The sequence below is a fragment of the Lissotriton helveticus genome, chromosome 3_1, assembly GCF_964261635.1.
Source record: "Lissotriton helveticus chromosome 3_1, aLisHel1.1, whole genome shotgun sequence".
Lineage (NCBI taxonomy): Eukaryota > Metazoa > Chordata > Amphibia > Caudata > Salamandridae > Lissotriton > Lissotriton helveticus.
The window spans coordinates 65,628,022-65,646,147 of NC_136061.1; the positions used below are offsets into that span (position 1 = coordinate 65,628,022).

General features: G+C 44.2%; 1 long non-coding RNA gene across 2 annotated transcripts in view; it reads left to right on the top strand.

Moving 5' to 3' along the window:
* LOC144824407 (uncharacterized) overlaps positions 1–8,891 on the top strand; it is a 33,158-nt gene extending 24,267 nt beyond the window's left edge. For both annotated transcript variants that reach the window (XR_013608933.1, XR_013608932.1), the window contains exon 3: positions 8,565–8,891. This is a non-coding gene — a long non-coding RNA (uncharacterized LOC144824407). The remainder of the gene's footprint in view (positions 1–8,564) is intronic.
* The last annotated feature ends 9,235 nt before the right edge of the window (positions 8,892–18,126 follow it).

The following is an 18,126-nucleotide window of genomic DNA, read 5'->3' on the forward strand; positions in this document are numbered from 1 at the left end:
GTGATGTCATGATTTACACCACTAATATTACACAAATCCATGTGCAGCCTTTACAATTGATGATCGCTCCTGGCCTCACTTGTATGTGCGCCAACGCGTTTCGACCATCTTTTTCAGCCTGCAGTGTATTTCAAAGAAGGTCTTCAGGGCTGTAAACCTTATTAGGTGGCCACTGCAATATCAAATCACACAGTTAACGGAGGATTAATATCCTTTCATTTCCTGCAACAAGTGTATGAGGAAAATATTTCAACATGATGATAAACTTATTGGGGGACATGCCATTGTGGTAGCCACTTTCTGTTGCTTTCCTCAAATGTAGACTTTCTTTTAGGTTCAATTTAGAACTTATTTAGATATATGGACCTAGAGACATGTTTATTTATATTTATCACATTGGAAAACTTCAAAACTGTCAAATCCATGTTTTTGTTATTGAAGGAGATAAAGTGAATGAATAATCGTACCTTGTTTAAATGATCTTGGATAAACTGCTCCGCATCAGGACGCGGGAGTGTTCGTTGTCACCATGGTGAAGGTTCTTCACCAAGTTAAAGGGCCGGAGGACACCAAGGGGCGATCCATAGTGTACTCGTGTAGAGTGGGCGCTTACATTGCTGCAATAAAACCACCTTTCTAATACGGTTGTGAGATCCGTAGTGTGATCTCACCAACAGGGCACTAGTGTTGCAACAGTGAAACCAACATGCTTTCAGACTATGTAAGGGATCCTTCCGCCTTGTTCAATCTGAATTCCTACAAATTCATGTAACTTTATCCTACAGCATAGTAACACGACCAAATGCTGATTTAGCAACTTTATAATCTTGTTTCTTTCCTTCAACTTTGGTCATCGTATGTTTCTTGAACTATATCCCCAAGATACTAAACGTTGAAATATCAAATTATGTACATTCTCCATGCACCCTGGTCACATGCACGTATGATTTTAATAACTATCTTCTATTTTTTCAGGGCAGCCTCATATGAAACTTAATGGTGCAACTACTTTCAGTGCATCGTCACTTTGTGTGTAGGTTTGTTGTGACTTACTTGAGGTGTTGGTGACTATTATGCAGTTGATCAAGCACATTTTATACATGTTCAAATACCCTTTACAAACTTTTTGCAAGCACGGTTTGCTACATCCAATTTTGCATTGACATAATACATTCACAATTCAATGCATTTGTCTAGCAAAGTTTAGGTCTTAAATATAAGGGGTGCATATGTTGTGATGTATTCACCACAGGGATACACTTCTAATTCTTCCTGTTAAACGAGGTCCCTACAAGGTTTATTTCTAATCTGGTTTCTCCTTCAGTTTTCTGCCTCCCACAATTTGAAGAAACCTAGGGCTATCTCAGGGATACGCTTCTAATTCTTTCTGTAAGACGGGGGTCCCTATGAACTTTGTATCTAGTAGGATTTTTCCATAGTTTGTCTGTCTCCCACACTTTAAAAACATTGGGCTATCATTAATTCTGTTAAAACCATTGGTGGTAGTACGAAGGCGTAAGATCATTTTGGCTTTGAGTCTAGAATCTATATTCTGTCCCTTGACATGTTATGACAGTCCATTTAATCTCGGAAGGTCAAGGATTCATTTCTATGTAGTGGTGGACCGTTGGGGCATTCTAGACTTTGCAATTAATTTGTGATTTATGTTGTGAGATTCTTTTCTTGATGGCATGAGACTTTTCCCAACATACACCAGATCACATAGGCATATAAACACAATATATCACATTTGACGTATTATACTTGTTGAATTCAGAGTGTTTGATTGTTATGTCATGGTAGACCATATTTTTCCTTCCATTGTACTCACATGATGTACAGTTACCACATCTCTGATCTTTTATCTGGGGTAAATCAAGCATTGCGTGCAAGGATGCAGTGTCCTTCTTGTCGACTGTATTCGCTCTCACAAGATTCTCTCAGATTTTTGTTCCTTTTTAAAGCAATAAGGGGACCTTTTTTCAATTTTTCGGGATTATTCAGTTGTCCACTTTTTGCGTATAATCTTATTTGTTTTCCTTACACAAGAAAACGTGGTTACATACCAGAGGGATATTGCTGTGCCTTTCTTTGGGTATTGTAATTGCAGTTATATAGCGCTTACTGCCCCTGACGAGGCATTGAAGCGCTTTTTCGGCGGGTTCCACGCTACTCCGGGACCCATAGAGGATTAGTGTTGAATTAGTATAGTGAAACATGCAATACATTTTAAGTAGAGGATAGGTGAGTCACTTATTTGGAATGATAGCAGAAGGATAGAGGAGGAAAAAGGTTTGTATTTGTATAGCGCTTGTTACCCCTGATGGGTGTTGACGCACGCTATTCAGGAAGCCCATAAAGGATTAGTGGTGAATTAATATGGTGAAATATGAAAGTAATTTCAGTGGTGGATATTAGTACATGCAAGGATTCTCAGGGTGTGTACCAAGCTAGGTAAGTGCTCTTTTCAGTAATTTCTGTGGATAATTGCGCTGTTGTAATTTGTTCATCAAGGCTTGCGCATTGAAGATAATCTTCCTGTTTGGGGCAATTTTTATTTTATTGATAAATTTTTATATAGCGCGAACTTGATCCCGAAGGATATCTGATTCCTTCTGATCCTCAGGAATAGGCTCTATGGTAAATTATCCCGTAGATTCCTCCGGAGGAAACTGGAATAATGCAAAAAGTATTCCTGTCCATGTTTTTAGTATAAATGTTGTGTGTATGTTGTAGCAGCTTGTGGGACTTCTAAGCACTGCGTGCTTACACTAAAATTGTCATAAGTGTACAGAGCCCCCAAGTACTGGATTGAGACGCTGCAATCCAATACAGAGACGGACTCGCCAGCAGTGTGCTCCTTGGTATCTGCTCTGTAATGAATAAATTGGCCTCTCAAGCGACATTGTGTATTAGAAGAGGCTGGGGAGGAGGTGGGGAAAATGGCAGATATTCCTAACATCTGCTGCCCGTGTGCTGTGCTGCTTTAATTGAGCTACATATTCCGGATTTAAGGTGTCTTGAAGTCGGGGCCGGTGTTGTAAGCAGACTGTTTTTCTGGGATAGCGTTTTTTTTTGTTGGTTTTTTTTTTGCAATTCGATGTTTGTGGATAGCATCATTCACTAATTCAAAACATTTGTAGCCTCTTGGCATTTAGGTTTTTGGCAGCAGAACAAAGTGCGATGGGTGGGTCTTTCTGATAGTGGACATCCCAGGATAGGGTGCACCTTAACACCTCGGCTGCGCCGCCGATTTTGCAGAAGTGCGGCACTTCCGCAAAACGGGCGGGACCGCGTCGTCCATTGGCCGACAGCAGCACCAGCGAGGTAGTGCTGCCGTCGGCTAATGGCCGAAGGTAGCAAGGAAGGGGTTAAATTACAACTCCAGTAACTAGACTACGTAGGATGGACACAGAAAGATTCCTGGTCTTGAGTCCATAGCCCTTCACTTGCACCCATGTGAGTGACGTGGGTCTTTTCTCTCCCTATTGGGAAAGAAAACCAGCATTTGCAATTCAACCGGTCTCGCAATTGAGTTGGAGCTTTTGGCGTTGTAAATGACTGTTTTTTTTACCCAGGTGTTTTGGTGTGGATTGAATTGAGATTGTTAGCTGGGGAGTTGTGTGTGTGTGTGTGGTGGTATTGACTGGATTTGCGTTGTGGAAATAAGTGGATAGTAAATATGTGGTATTGAGTGTACTGTAATTATGTGGAGTGGTATTGTGTGCCAAAGTTGTAACTATGCGGAATGGTATTTTGTGGAGTGGTATGTTGTGGAGTTTAATTATGTGGTGTACTGTTTCATTTTGTCACATGATGTGGAATTCTGTGGTGTGGATAGGATGGATGTAATTGTTTAATTATGTGTTGAATTGAAACGTGTAGTTTAATTGTGTGGCGTGGAAGTGCGGGATTGAGTGAAACTGTGCTAACTGGAATTGTGGCATAGTGTGGAGTGTCTTGGAGAAGTGCTGGTTTTCATATGACCTTAACCTAGAGTGTGTTCAAAGAATACTGCTGTTTAGCGTTTGAGACTGCAGAACAGTGAATAGTTTCCCATCCATGGGGCACAGAGTAACTCCACCTTTAAATCCTGCTGCGAGCCTTGATGCGGCATCTGAAGAGCGCCGCAGAGGTTCAACGTACTGTGTACACATCACAACAGAAACCGATGTCCCTCACACTGAAAGGGCGAATGTCATGCTGTGCAAGCAGGCCTCTGCGAAAATAATGTGAAAGTGTGCTGTAAATAGGCCTTGGCGGTAAAGTTTGTTACGTTCGTGGAATTTGCAATAGTTTGACATTTTCGCGTTCCGCGGAGAGTGCGAAAATGTCAACTTTCGCAATGTGCCTCAAAACTGAAGTTTTCTTTTGTTCACATTTTAAAATTGCATTCTTGCGCATGCGGTAGCGACTTACCGGGTCCCTGCGTTCGCCAACCAGTTTCCCTATCCGTTCGCGTGCGCCAAGAGATGTTGGCAACCGGCAGCATTATCCCACCCGAGTTTGCGATCGCGAACACGTTATTTGACCCGGAACAGGAAATTATCAACGTGAGCAAGATGGCTGCCCCCATTAGCGACCACATGGGCAAGTTAGTTACATTTCCCTGAGGGCACGCAAAAACACATCGCGAACAGGCGGGAAAAGCAATCTTCGCGAAAGTTCCGCATGCTCACGTAGATTTTGCAATAGTTTGCGAATTCCATTTCGCAAATTCCGCCCACCCCTAGTAAATAACCAAAAAAAGCAACTGACATTGCTAAAACTAGCGTTTCACCAGTGCTCTTTAGATTAATGAAGCAAAGCATTCTACATAAGGGCTAAAGTAAGCTATGTAGTAAGGACACAGTAAAAGGTCGCCGCGCCGGGAAACCCTTTGTGGGTAGCTGTTGCGCGTAACAAATGCAATAAAATAAAAATAAAAGGTCCAGTCCTGATGGGAGGTTACAAAAGAAAATGGAGAGGTACTAAGGAGGGACTAATAAGGCTATTAACAAATCAAAACCCAACATTTACAAAGGACAGTCCTAGCAGCCAATTAAAGTTGGGCGGAGCTTCTAGTCCATACCTGAATACAGCAGGCCTCGCAGAGCATGCCCAGGCTCGACCTAAACAGCTCAAGTGGTTGTGTTGGTTGCTGCGCTCTGACCAATTCCCAGTAATTGGGTGCTCTCTCCCAGGGCCAATTGTTAAAGCAAGCAACCAAAGATGGAGAAACACTCCCAAAAGCATCTAAAGCACCAAAAATTAATAGTTGCAAATAAATTTTGTAATCGAAAATTACAACATGAGATTGTCTAGAAGAACAAATCTTAACATCACCAGCCATGTATATTATGGAAACTCCATTCTTTATTTCTTTGCGTCTGCTTGAAGGCATGCACAAGGACACCGCCAATGCGTTTCATCCCTAGACATGGAGACTTCTTCAGGGAGTGAGCAACTGAAATGTATACTGTGCCATTCATGGTCCACGACCAATCCACGAGTCTCATTAATGAAGCCAGTATCATACAGCACGCAAGTGCTGTGTGTAGCACTATTGACCCAAAAATAACAAAGTTGGAATCTTTACGTCCCAGTTTGTGAACAATTTCATCACTGTTCATTCTCCCATTCCAGCACCGCATAAGATAGTGGCTTCATTGATGGAGAGGACTTGTGAATTGGTACTGGACCATGAATGGCACTGCTACATTTCAATCGCCTATACCCTGAAGTCCTCCTGTCTAGAGACTGAATTCATTGGCTGCGTCCTTGTCCATGCTTTTAAGCTGAAGCAAAGAAATAAAAAAAGTTGCCACAGCATACATAACTTGTGATGTCCATACTTGTTGTTCTGGACTCTTCTGTGTCTTTACTGTTGTAATTTATCTTCATTGCAAATATTACATTTCTTTGTGTGCATTATATGCTTTTGGGAATGCTTCTCCCTCTTGTTTTTTTCCCTTCTGGGTGCCCTGCGGGATGGTTGAGGGTGGCACGTAGGGACGTCCGGTGATACAACTATATTGTGTGTCCTTGTGGGAGTCACCGTGGCCTCTTCAAGCTTTCACAGTACTTCTGTAGGTGTTGGTTTCATGGTAGGTTTCACATGCCTGTTTCCTGCCTCTGAGGGTTTTACTGCCTGACCTGGGTTCTGTTTGGGGAAGGGGCTCCATCTTTTGGTTTCTGGGTTTAAACAATCTCTCCTTGATCTCAATTCTTCAAGTCACTTATCCCAGATGGTTCTATCCACCCAGTACCCCCTGCCTGCTTGTCCCTGGCCTAGATTATGTCTGCTCTGTGTCTATGGTCGGGGCAGACTGGCTGTTTATTCCACCAGGCATTTCCCCGGTGGGCTGGAGGCTCTAGAGGCTGTTTTTGGAAGGCATAGGGTCCCGGCTGGCGTCTCTGGTACTCACCAGCAGCTGGCGGGAGAGGAGATGAGTAGAGAAAGGGAGCAGGGCTGGATTAACACTTTGGCCAGGGCTGCTATTGGTTCCCGGCCCTGTACGGCTCCCGTTCAGTCTTTACTTGCTATCCCTCGGTCCATTCCTCTGGGGCCTCTGTCTTTACATAATCCGGTCTGCTATGAAATTCCAGTATTTGTAAAGTGCACAGCTACCTCCGGAGTGGTGTCCCGGTGCTGGGGGCAGTCAGGAAGATTAAGCGAGCTATTGCCCAGAGTCGCATGGTGAATCTGGATCGAACCGTGAACCCTGTGGTCCGGAGTCTGGCACCTTGGCTACTGCCACACACCTCTTCCTATCCTTTGCCTCCACACATGGTCTGTTTGAAGAGCGCTTCAGTGACTCTCCTGCAGAGCCGTCTCCCCCATGGGAGCATCCAATGCATGGATGCAGCTTGGCTCGGACACTGGCAGGATAAGTGATACCCAGACACTGCTTCGAACGTCCAAGAACCACAGGCGTCATCTGTACCTGTAATGCGGAGCCTTCTATTGCGATGCAAGGTTCATGTGTCCTGGTGCCCTTTCGCTCTGTTTGTCTATGAACCTGTTCTGCCATTTTTCCCTTCCTGATCCAGAGTCCACCCAAACCTCTGGCCTCTCATTGGGTGGGACCTCTGCCTGCAGCACGGTCCACACAACTCTGCTCCTTGGACATCCGCTTGTGGTTTTTTCCTATTGTGATGTGATTCAGTTGAGACTTGAGGAATAGTTTGTTTGGGTAATGGGGTTTATTGTCCTGTGCTAGTGCTGGTGTGGACTTGTAATGGGGGGGATGTGTAGTGTTGGCATAAAACAAAAGGATACAGATGGCATAATGTGGTGTAGGTGGCTGTGGTATGGTGGCATGCATTATGGATGACAGTGTGCTGTTGCTTGTTATAAGGGCTTTGCAGATGCAGGGTGTGTTGTGGTGGTGATCTTTGAGTGGTGGTTTTGGTGCATGGTGGAGCTTGATTATGAGGTCTGCTTGCGGTGTTATTGAAGATGTGTACTTGTGGTCTGTGATGTGGGTTCATAGTGCAGTAAGGGTTCATGTCTGTTATTTGCACAAGCTTAGCCGACAACACCCAAGAAAAGCATAAAGTCAGCGAGCTCTGGGAGGTCCCTGGTTGTGGATGTCTTATGCTTTGCGATGCAGTGTTCTGGTAGCTTGTACTGATGGGGTTTGCAGTGAGGTGTAGAGCGGGGTGTCCTATAGCAGTATATTGTACGCTCTTGTAATTGATGTGGACTGTTTTTGTGTACTTGTATGTGTGGTGCAGGTGGCGTAGGAGGGGGTAGAAGTCCTGAACTCACACTAGAATTTCCCGGCTAATTGGTTTCCTCTGACCAGAGCCCCAATGGACCTACTAGATTTTCATCAAAATGTGCAGGGTGGGCACGTTTTCCCGTGATCTTTCCATTCTTTCAGTCATCGTCACTATTGTCTAGATTTTTCCTACAGACTAAAAGTGGGTGGAGGGGCGCTATCCCTGGGGTTTAGACTCCCTTGTCTAAACACTCCAGTTCTAGGCCATAGTTGACGCCAGTAGCAGTGACTTCGTGCCGGGAAACCACCTTTACTACACGGTTTTTACACCGCAATACCATCACAACGTGGTTGTTACATCGACCACGTTGGTACCACGCAGTGCCTTTACAACGCAAGTTGTTACAACTTGCACTGGATGGCGCTCTAGACTATAGAATAGTATGAGTTACTGTTACAACACCTTCCCTAGTGTTGCACACACTGGAGTTGGATTAGTAAATCACACTATTCCTAAGTCTATATGAAGTCGATATGAAGACAGAGTTGTGAGGTATTGCAGTGTAAAAACCGCACATTTTCACCAAAAACATTCTCCCTAGGTCTATACTTTGGAGGAGAAACTGATACAGAGGTTGGTGTACTGCTGTGGGGTAGGTTGTGGGGTAGGTTGGTGTACCGGAGACCTAGCACGGTCTCAGACCCTTCTTGAGTAACCTGTTTGGGAGTATTTTACTTTCTATGCCAGGTGTACTTGGTAACCTACAATATTTACTATGGCCCAGTAATCTTCTAACAACTCATGGATAATTCTTTTTTTTTTTTTTTTTTTTTTTTCTTTTTTTGTGCTGTGTGCAGGGTTGCTTGGAGGGTGCTTCTGCCCAAAACTACTACCCAAAGGTCACCACTGGGCACATTGCTTGACTGATCCAGGCACGTGGACATTTTGCCTTTTGAGATCCGTTCTGAATGCCGCAGATCACCCAGATGTGGCTGGTAGACCAGCGCATCACAACTGGCGTGTGGAAGACCCCAGCACTCAATGAGCAAAAGTAATCCAGCTGTTTATTCAGAGATCATCGGTCCAGCTCTAAATGCACTACCAGAGCTGCCTACTACATGCCCTTACTAAAATGCACAAAGTAATCTATGTATTTATTATGAAATAAAATGTTTTATTTAATACTTGAGGTTGCACATTTCTGATTGGGATGGGATGCGTTGTGGTGACACCTCCATAACTATTAAAGGCACAGAAAGCCTTTATTTGGAGCACACGACTAATTCTCCCTGCCCAGCCACAGACTAACTGACTCTGGTAGATAGCCACATTCTAATAAACCCTCATATCATGACTTGGTTAACACTCCCAGCCCCGACTACTACACACACCCCAGCCTTCTATCCAATAGCAGAAAACAAATTATGAAAGAAATGTATACGCTATTAAAAAAAATCGGAACCCTAAAATTTCCAACATTTGCGCCAACGCAAGGGAAAGCAAGACTCTCAAAAATGCATAAATAACCTTCACATGGTTTGCATGTGAATCCTCCAAATAAGGTCTGAAGCCTAGTACAGCAAATTCTTCTGGCCCCATCGTGAGGAAAGAGACCATCGGGACTAGGAGCAAAGGTATCACCAGCCCCACACTCCATGCGCACACCCACGGCACCATCCCTACTGCTGGTCCACTATTCATCCCTCATCCACATGAACCCGTACAGACCCACACATGGCCCGACACAATCGCACCATCACTTTACTGTCCAGAACCCCCCCCCTCCTAAAGCACAACTGTCAAACTACGTTTAGTTTAAACTGGCCCCAAAATTTAGACAACCATTTGCAAAGCCTCACATGTATTTGGAACCAGTCACCTGCGCACACATCGTTACCACAGACCATGACCTCTCCCCCATTCTTCTTATGACCAGTACACTTAAGCCACGTTCAACATACTGTCTGGCTTCCTTGTGTGCACTTTCTCTAAAGGAGAAACCCAGGTCACACCACGTGGTGGGCCCACCATATCCTCCACATTTACCTTGACATCTTTCTCACTCTGGATGGCCATGGATATGGTACCTTTCTCTAAGCAGTTGGCCCGCTCCACCATGCCATTGGCTTGGGGGTTGTAGAATGCTGGGTGATGTTTGGTAATACTACACTTTCATGTGGAATGAGTAGCGTCCCATTATCAGTGACGAGGACACGAGGCAATACTTCCTCCAGAAACACACTCCATGGTGTGCTGGGGTCCTCTTTGTCCTTGTATAACATGGTAAGCGGTCTTAAGCCTCTTTTCACTCTCCCTACACAGCTCTCAATCCACCACCCATGACGTAAACTGGTCAGCCATGCTCAGCCAGCACAAATTCTCACCCGTTTATCATGGTTTACCTTAAGTGGCCCTCCTGGATTAACTTAATGATATTGTGCCTCACACCTTCAAGTGGTACAAATTTGTCATTCCTAAGGAACCTTTTAGTCCCTCAAAGTCCACTTATTCAGAATTTTCACAAATGGTATCCCCAAATGAGCTACTGTGCTCTCCCTTCACTCCCCATATGCTCAACACTTAAGGACTAGATCCAGATCCATGCACTTATGCCACTCATCAGCTGATAACCAATGCACCCTTCCACATCGCACAATGAAGCCACTGCACCTTTCGGTTCCCAAGCCAAAACACCATGACCATTTCCCCTGAACATTCCAAAGACATGCATGAAAGACAGTCAGCCTGCATGCGCTTACAAGCAGGTATGTGAGCAACCCGGTACCAAAACTCCTGAAGTCTAGAAACCATTCTAGCCGAGCTCCTACCAGTTCCAAGACTACAAACTTTGACCAAGGGTTTATGGTCTGTACGAATGCAAAAAAATTGACCTCAGAAGTCCTGAAATGTTTGACAGACAAGGCTGTTGCTAGAGCTTCACACACTGACCGAATAGTTGCACTCAGTCTGACAGATCACGAGGAGAGTTTTCTTTCCCAGTACCCGCATGTACCTGGGATAAGACTGCCCGAAACCACATGCACTGGCATCCACTGTTAATGTTTTGAGTTGTGTCAAATGGTGCAAGAATACCTACCTCACGAATGTTCTTCTTTAGCAAATCAAATGATCACTCCAAACGCACACCCCTTCTGCAACAACATTCTGAGTTCTCCAGTCTTGCCTGCAAAATTAGAAACTTATTTTGCATAATACTGTAAGCCCATAAACTACCATAACCTGTCTTTATCACTTTTTTTTTATTTTTTAATATTCCACCGTAGGGACAAGACATCAGCACAGAAATAAACAATATTTACATAGCTTGACTATCAGAAAAAAAAAAAATCAAACATAAAATTACAATGATTGGCATTTCACATCTCCAAATGTTCTTGGATTGCACCCCAAATTAATATTCCCAATTGGCGTTTCCTAGCTCCCTTCAAGGCGAACAGACTCCATTCCAATTCAAAAAGATTATACATCTTCGATCGCCAAAATTCAAAAGCGGGGGGTTCTTCTTGTAACCAATCGGATGCAATACAAAGACGGGCAGCGGTCATGGCAACAAATAGCAAATATCTCAATTTAAATAAAGCAGTGCCCTTCACATTTTCACCCATGCCTAGGAGCATCAAAGCTGGAGAAATCTTGACGGTGGTATGTGTGACCATTGAAAGAAAATTCTCCATATGAATCAAAAATTGGTGTAATTTGCTACAGCTAAAAAAAAATCTGAATAGTGCCTGCATTGTCAGACTTGCATCGGAAGCATTTCCCGTCATATTGTGAACCCCACTTCATCATACGTTCTGGTGTATAATATAAACAGAAAACAGTCTTAAAAAGTTGAGCCTTCAAATTAGCAGATAGAAAAGCTTCCTTAGACTTAATTAGAACATCTTCGATTAACAGAGAAGGTTCCCCTAATTGATTCTGCCAATACAAATTAAACTTCTGCAAGTCGTCAGGTCTATGTTCCATTAATAAATTATAGAGCAGTCCTATTTTCTCCCCTTTACGAATTGCTTCTACTACGGGGCTTATTCCGACAGCCATGGGTCTTATATTGATGAAATCCCTTAATTGAAGATATTTAAAGAGAGATTATTTAGTTAAATGATATTTAAGAGTCAAACTCTCGTAAGTGGCAAATGTCCCATCTAATTCAAACAAATCCCCAATTTGCGATATCCCACGCTGTGCCCACTTTAGAGCAACTCGATCCTGAAACACAGAGGGTAATATTTTCCCTGCATTAAAGGGTGTATAATATGACACTTTCCCTATATTTATCAATCTAGCCACCTTTCGCCATATTGCGAAAGCTGATTCCATCACTTTGTACCGTGTTCTCTTATAGTAATTTCCCTCTAGCTCTTTAAATAAACTACGTTTGGCATGAATACCTAACAATAAATAATATATTGAGGGCTCTTCAGCCACCTCCACTACCGGCTCCCCTGTTAATAACAATCGCAATCTCTGTAAAAAAACAAGCATAAAAATATAACAAAAAATCAGGAATCGCCCGACCACCTCTCTCAACCGGGAGTCATCAGTTTCATCGCTCTCCGGGGTTTCCCCGGTGACCATAAAAATCTTGCGCAGATGGACTGTAGCTGTTGTATATATTTAGAGGGAATCTCCAATGGGATAGCTCTAAAAATATAAAGAGCTTTCGGCAAGATACTCCTCTTAATAATATTCCCTCTTCCTATGAGTGTTAATTGTAATCATCCCCACCTTTCTAGCGACTGCTGAATGTGCCGAAATGTACTATTCCAATTGGCTTCCACTATGTCAGTCATAGAGGTTTTAATTATAATGCCCAGAAATATTACTTCAGATACAGCTCTAGGGTCATTAAAACACATATTTTCCGTACTTAACACTTGAGTCTTACCAGAATTTAATTTATACCCTTATAATGAACCAAATTTTAGGGCCAACCGCTCAATTTCTATTATTGTTTCATGCGGATTAACCGTCATAACTGCCACATCGTCCGCATATGCGAATACCGTGTGTGGGATATTTTGCACTACAAAAGGCTTGATTAACGGATTATGAGATATACTATTTAATAGCGGATTAATAAATAAGGCAAATAGTAAGGGGGAGCAAGGGCAACCTTGCCTTGTACCTCTTGGGATATTAATCACTGCTGATTTCCTCCCCCATAACAGCAATTCTTGCATTAGGAGCTGTATATAGCGCCTGCACTGCTGTGATAAACTTCTCTCCAAAGCCTGATTTTCTCATTACCTCCCATAAATAATGCCAGTCAACACGGTCAAACGCTTTCTCAGCGTCTAATAATATCAAAGATAGTGGGCGTTTTTCAGCCTGAGCCACATCCATGAGAGTAATGACTTTATTTATGTGTGTCACTGTGCTGCGTTTAGGAATGAATCCATGTTGATCTGGAGAAACTAGTGGAGTTATGACTTTTGAAATTCGATTTGCTAGAATTTTAGAATATAACTTACTATCGCAGTTGAGTAATGAAATTGGACGGTATGATCCCGGGAGTTATGGAGACTTGCCCTTTTTACTAAACACAGCAATCAGGGCATCATTCCATGACTTTGGTGATTTGCCCTTCTGCGCAGCTCTGAAAGTATCTATCATAATATGTTTTAATTGTTCAAAGAATAATTTATAAACTTCACCAGGAATATAATCTGGGCTGGCTGCTTTACCGTTAGCAGAGCTTTTTACTGCTTTATCCAATTCTTCCATAGTGAATGGACTATCCAGCCATTCCTTATCACTATCTTTCAACTGCACAAACTCCCCTAGATCAAATCTTGCACTTGTTGTATCAGCTAATTGTTTTGTGAATAATTCTGCATAATACTGTTGAAGTATGCCCAGGATTTTATCAGGGTCCTGATGTAAGTGACCATATTTATCCTGCATCTTGGAAATAGACCTTGAGGTTGACTGCATCTTTAACCGTAGGGCCAATGATCTCCCAATTGCCTCACCATATTCATGCACTTGTCGTTTGTGAACCAAATACTTTTTGTAGTGTAGTGTAGTGACAACCCCTGTGATTGTGTGTGATTGTGTGTGTGTGTGTGTGTGTGTGTGTGTGTGTGTGGGGCTGGCTGGCTGGCTGGCTGGCTGGCTGGCTGGCTGGCATACTCTGTATACCCTTACAAAATAAACTTGACACAGGCATGTCTTTAAGAACATGTTATTGCAGTTATAAATATGTGTTAGCAGAAGAACAACTCCTAGACAGAACACATTTGGGAATATAGTGCACCAGTAAACCCTTCAACATCATAACTGCAGAGGAGTAAAACATGTCCATGACCTGTCTTCATGCAGCACCATCATGCTTGCATCACTCGGCTTGCTTCCTTACTGCACAGCTTTATCAGTAATGTATAATAAGCGTATTTTCACAAAGATAAACTCTACCACATAGTAAACACCTGTGCAAAATACCACGTAAAACCAATGGAAAATACCACACATAGACTCCAATCATTAACCCATGCTATGGACTGGCGCAACAAGCAGGTACAAGAATAGGCATTGCTATGTACGTGTCCCTTATATCAGCGATGGAGCGTGGCAATGTTGCATGAGTTTGGTCTATACCTGTACTTTGACAAGCGCGGCTACTGAATACAGAATTGAGGTACATTGTTTCACTTAATTGTGGGTGGCAGCTGACCTCCTGCCCGCCAGAGTACCAAAAGCTTTACCTGACCGTGCAGAATGCTTGGCCGCTCACAAGCTGTTACTGGAAATGAATGGCTCTATAATGAGGCCAGTGGAGGTTAACCCATTCCCTCTTCTTTAAATGACCACCACAAGGGGCCAATATGTCACGCTGTCAAAGACATTATGTCCAACATCAGTACCTGGTACAAAAGAGGGTGGTGATGGACGGAGCATCTGAACCAATCAAACACTCACACCCAGTCAACAGATCTGGGTTTAATCCATCACCGTTCTTTAGCCCACTCTGCCACCCCAGTTCAGGATGGCCATATGCAAATCAGTCTGACCCTGTGCCTCATGGGAACAGTCCAGCCAAGCCATGCCTTCGCTGGACCGGAAACCAGCTTCCGAGGACCGGTTTCTGGCATTTCAGCCGTCTTCAGCCCGGCTTGCTTGAATCCAGTGGCAAAGTGAGCAAGGGACTCACGTCCGGGGTGGCAGAGTGGGCTAATGAACGGTGATGGATTAAACCCAGATCTGTTGACTGGGTGTGAGTGTTTGATTGGTTCAGATGCTCCGTCCATCACCACCCCCTTTTGGACAACATCAGTACCTGGCATGCTGGCAGGCTAAGTGAGCATCCGGTCTGCATCTGAGTCTGTGACAGGGCTAGGCTGCCAGGCTGTCGGCACCGTCTTCTGCTGCATGCCATGTGCCCACAGTTCACCTTTTGATTCTGATAAAAGGATGTATAGCTGGAAAAAATAAAATGGCAGACCTACTTTATATGTACCGGGTGCAACGATTGCGACTCTCGTTTTGTTCCCCTGACACCTGCAGCCTTCAGAGCTTGTCTCACATCGGTCAGCGAAGCCAGTTAACTTCTCAGTCTGCCGTCCCTTCCGGATCGCCTGCTAAAGAAACAAGCGTTTGCAATGCAATAGATCTTGCCTTTCTGAACGTTTAAGCTATTGCCATTGCAAATAAAAATGCAATGCCAATAGCTCAAGCTTTCAGTAATAAAAGACCTATTGCATTGCAAATGCTTGTTATCGTATTGGCATGTATTCTACCTCCTTGAGGTGCTCGAAGTGGTGTCATTTTTTTTCTAATTTAATGTAAGTTCTGAAAACCAGTCACATTTAGCAGGCGTGAATGCAGTCTGCAGCTGTGGTGCCTCTGTTTCGAAGGCTGAGCACAATAAATGTATTTATTTTACTACTATAAATATCGCTGTGGCACCCCAAGAGCTGCTGGGGTACTTGCAGCAACGTAAAGATGGGGCACGATACTGGGGCATAGCAGCAAGAAAGGAGTTTACTCTCTGCGCAGCACAGGCCCCTGCCTCCCCAGCACCGTGGAGGCCAGAGCTCGGACACAGCGAGCCGCAGAGATGAAAAGTGAAAGCCTTGAAGTGGGGAAGGAGGCACGGGGGCACTGATGGGGTAGGAGCGGGCAAAAGGTGAGGAGGGTAAACCTCCTCCCACGAGAAGCGGAAACTGAAATAACTTCAAAGTATTATTTTATTTTAAATATGAAAGCAGGCTCTGTGCACATTAAGCACTTGGTGCCAGTGAAGTGACTCACAAGTGACTTTTTGTTTTACGATGTGAAAAGTAAGCTACAGAAATGGGAATTGAAAGCCCAGGGGAGGGTGGGACATGGGGGTGGCACCGATATGGAAGGGTCGGGCAAAGGGCAAGGAGGGTAAACCTCCCGCCCAAGAAAAGCGATAGCAAAAAGTCAAACAACTTAAAAGTCGTCTGAAGCAAATCCTTCCCACCACGGTTTATGTTTGCATCTCGCTTTCACTTTAAAGTGAAAGCCAGATGCAAAAATAAATACGCCGCGTAGCTCGTCTTTATGGGACAATGTGTTTGAAACACATGGCCCCATAAAGATAAGAATCTTTTTGCGAAGGGAGGAAGTCAGGTGAGCCCGTCCAAATGGGATAGCTCAAAAAAATAAAAGAGCACGTCACAAAGAGCTCTTTCCCAATGGCTGGCCACCGTTTAGCATAAACGGTGACGCCGGCCAATGGGCAGAGGGGCAGGGCTTAAAGCCCGATACTCAAAGCCCCTCAAAAACGTAAAATCTCGCCAGCAATACTGCGCATGCGCAGCCTACGCAGGCGAGACCTAAAAATGCAGTCAAATGGTACATTGTACTGTCCAATTTCCCTTACATTTTCTACAAAGTCATAGGCGCTGAAAGGGCACTCATGGAATAGTGTAGTCCGGTGCATCCATTGCACAGTTTGAAGGGTGTCCCCTTCTTTGTACATCCCATCCTAATAATGTCACTGATTAAGCTATTGTGAGTGGTAATATTGAGAACGAACTAGGCATTTCACTGTTATAGAAGCCGGAGTAGCTGTCTACATTGAGAGACAGAAAAGAGCCATAGTCTGGCGTCAGCCTGCTGCAGATGACCTGCAGGGGGCAGACGCTGGAAGGACTCCCCCCCCCCCCCCCCCCCCCCCCCCCCCCCCACCCAGTCTGGTCTGGAAAGAGGTATTTTGGAAGGTACAGTGGCCATGCATCAGTCCATAGACTACACAATACACAGCTATTTACTAATGAATTTCCTTCTGGCAGCAGCAGATCACTGAAACTTGCGATGCAGTGTGTAAACAATAGCAATCAAAAGTGAAACTTGTGTTTCACTGAAGTGTAACTAACTTATTCTTCCTTAGTCAAGATCTTTGTCGGCCTCTCTCCCTGATGCAGGTGTAAAGTCCAGCTGGAATTGTAGCTGTGCATGATGTATATGGATGATGCTTGCTCTATTGTAATCTGTGTATAATACACATAGTTTGTGTGTCTTCAGCCCGTGTGCTGTAATTGTGGTAAGCCATGTTTGTGTTTCTGCTACATCTGTAGTATGCTTTGTGTTGTACGGCATGTTTAAGTGGGTGCTGCATGTATGGTGAGACCGGTCAATGCGTATTGTCAGTACCTGCTATGAATCTTTCACCAGTAGCCAGTTATCGGGGCAGGCCGCTTTCCCGGTGCTGGATTGGTCAGTGCATTATGTGTACTCTGTTTCTTGAGGCTGATGAGCTGGACTAGACGCTTACAGTGCTTCAGTAAAAAAAATATCTCAGCAGGTCGCTTGCAACTCTCCATACTGCTCCTGATGTCCCTAACTTTCTGTCCCTTTCCCATATAATAAAACAATATACTTTCATCGTTTTATTTTTCAGTTGCTGGCTGAGCCAGCATGTAGTGGGGAGAGGTGGAGCCGGGGCCATGGGAGGGGGGAGGAGGACGAGTGCTATGTGCATTTCAAAGTGCACATGTGTGTTTGGCCGGCCAAACACATATGCACACTTAGATTTCTCTAACCCAACTGTATTGAACAGCCAGGCCGGAGAAACAGCAGATACACTGTCATATCCTTGTAGCCGGATCCCATCCTCGTCGCCAGTTGTCATATCCTTGTAGCCGGACTGCCAATATACCACACACAGGACACAGGTGAGTATGTGTAAGCTTCTTTATTGTATTCTGCAGCAGCCTGCCTCAGCACGTCCTGTCCCCTTGCTCAGTTCTCTTTGTGTCCGTCCTCTTCCTGTTCCCTAACAGGATGTGGTGTCCGGTGACCTGGTCACCTCCCTCATGACCCACAGGGTCCTAGTGTCCCCTCATGTCCAGTCGCCCATCTGTCAGGTCACTACATACACCCTGTCCTGAGTGGAGCATCTTTTCAGCCGCTCTGGCCAATCCCTGT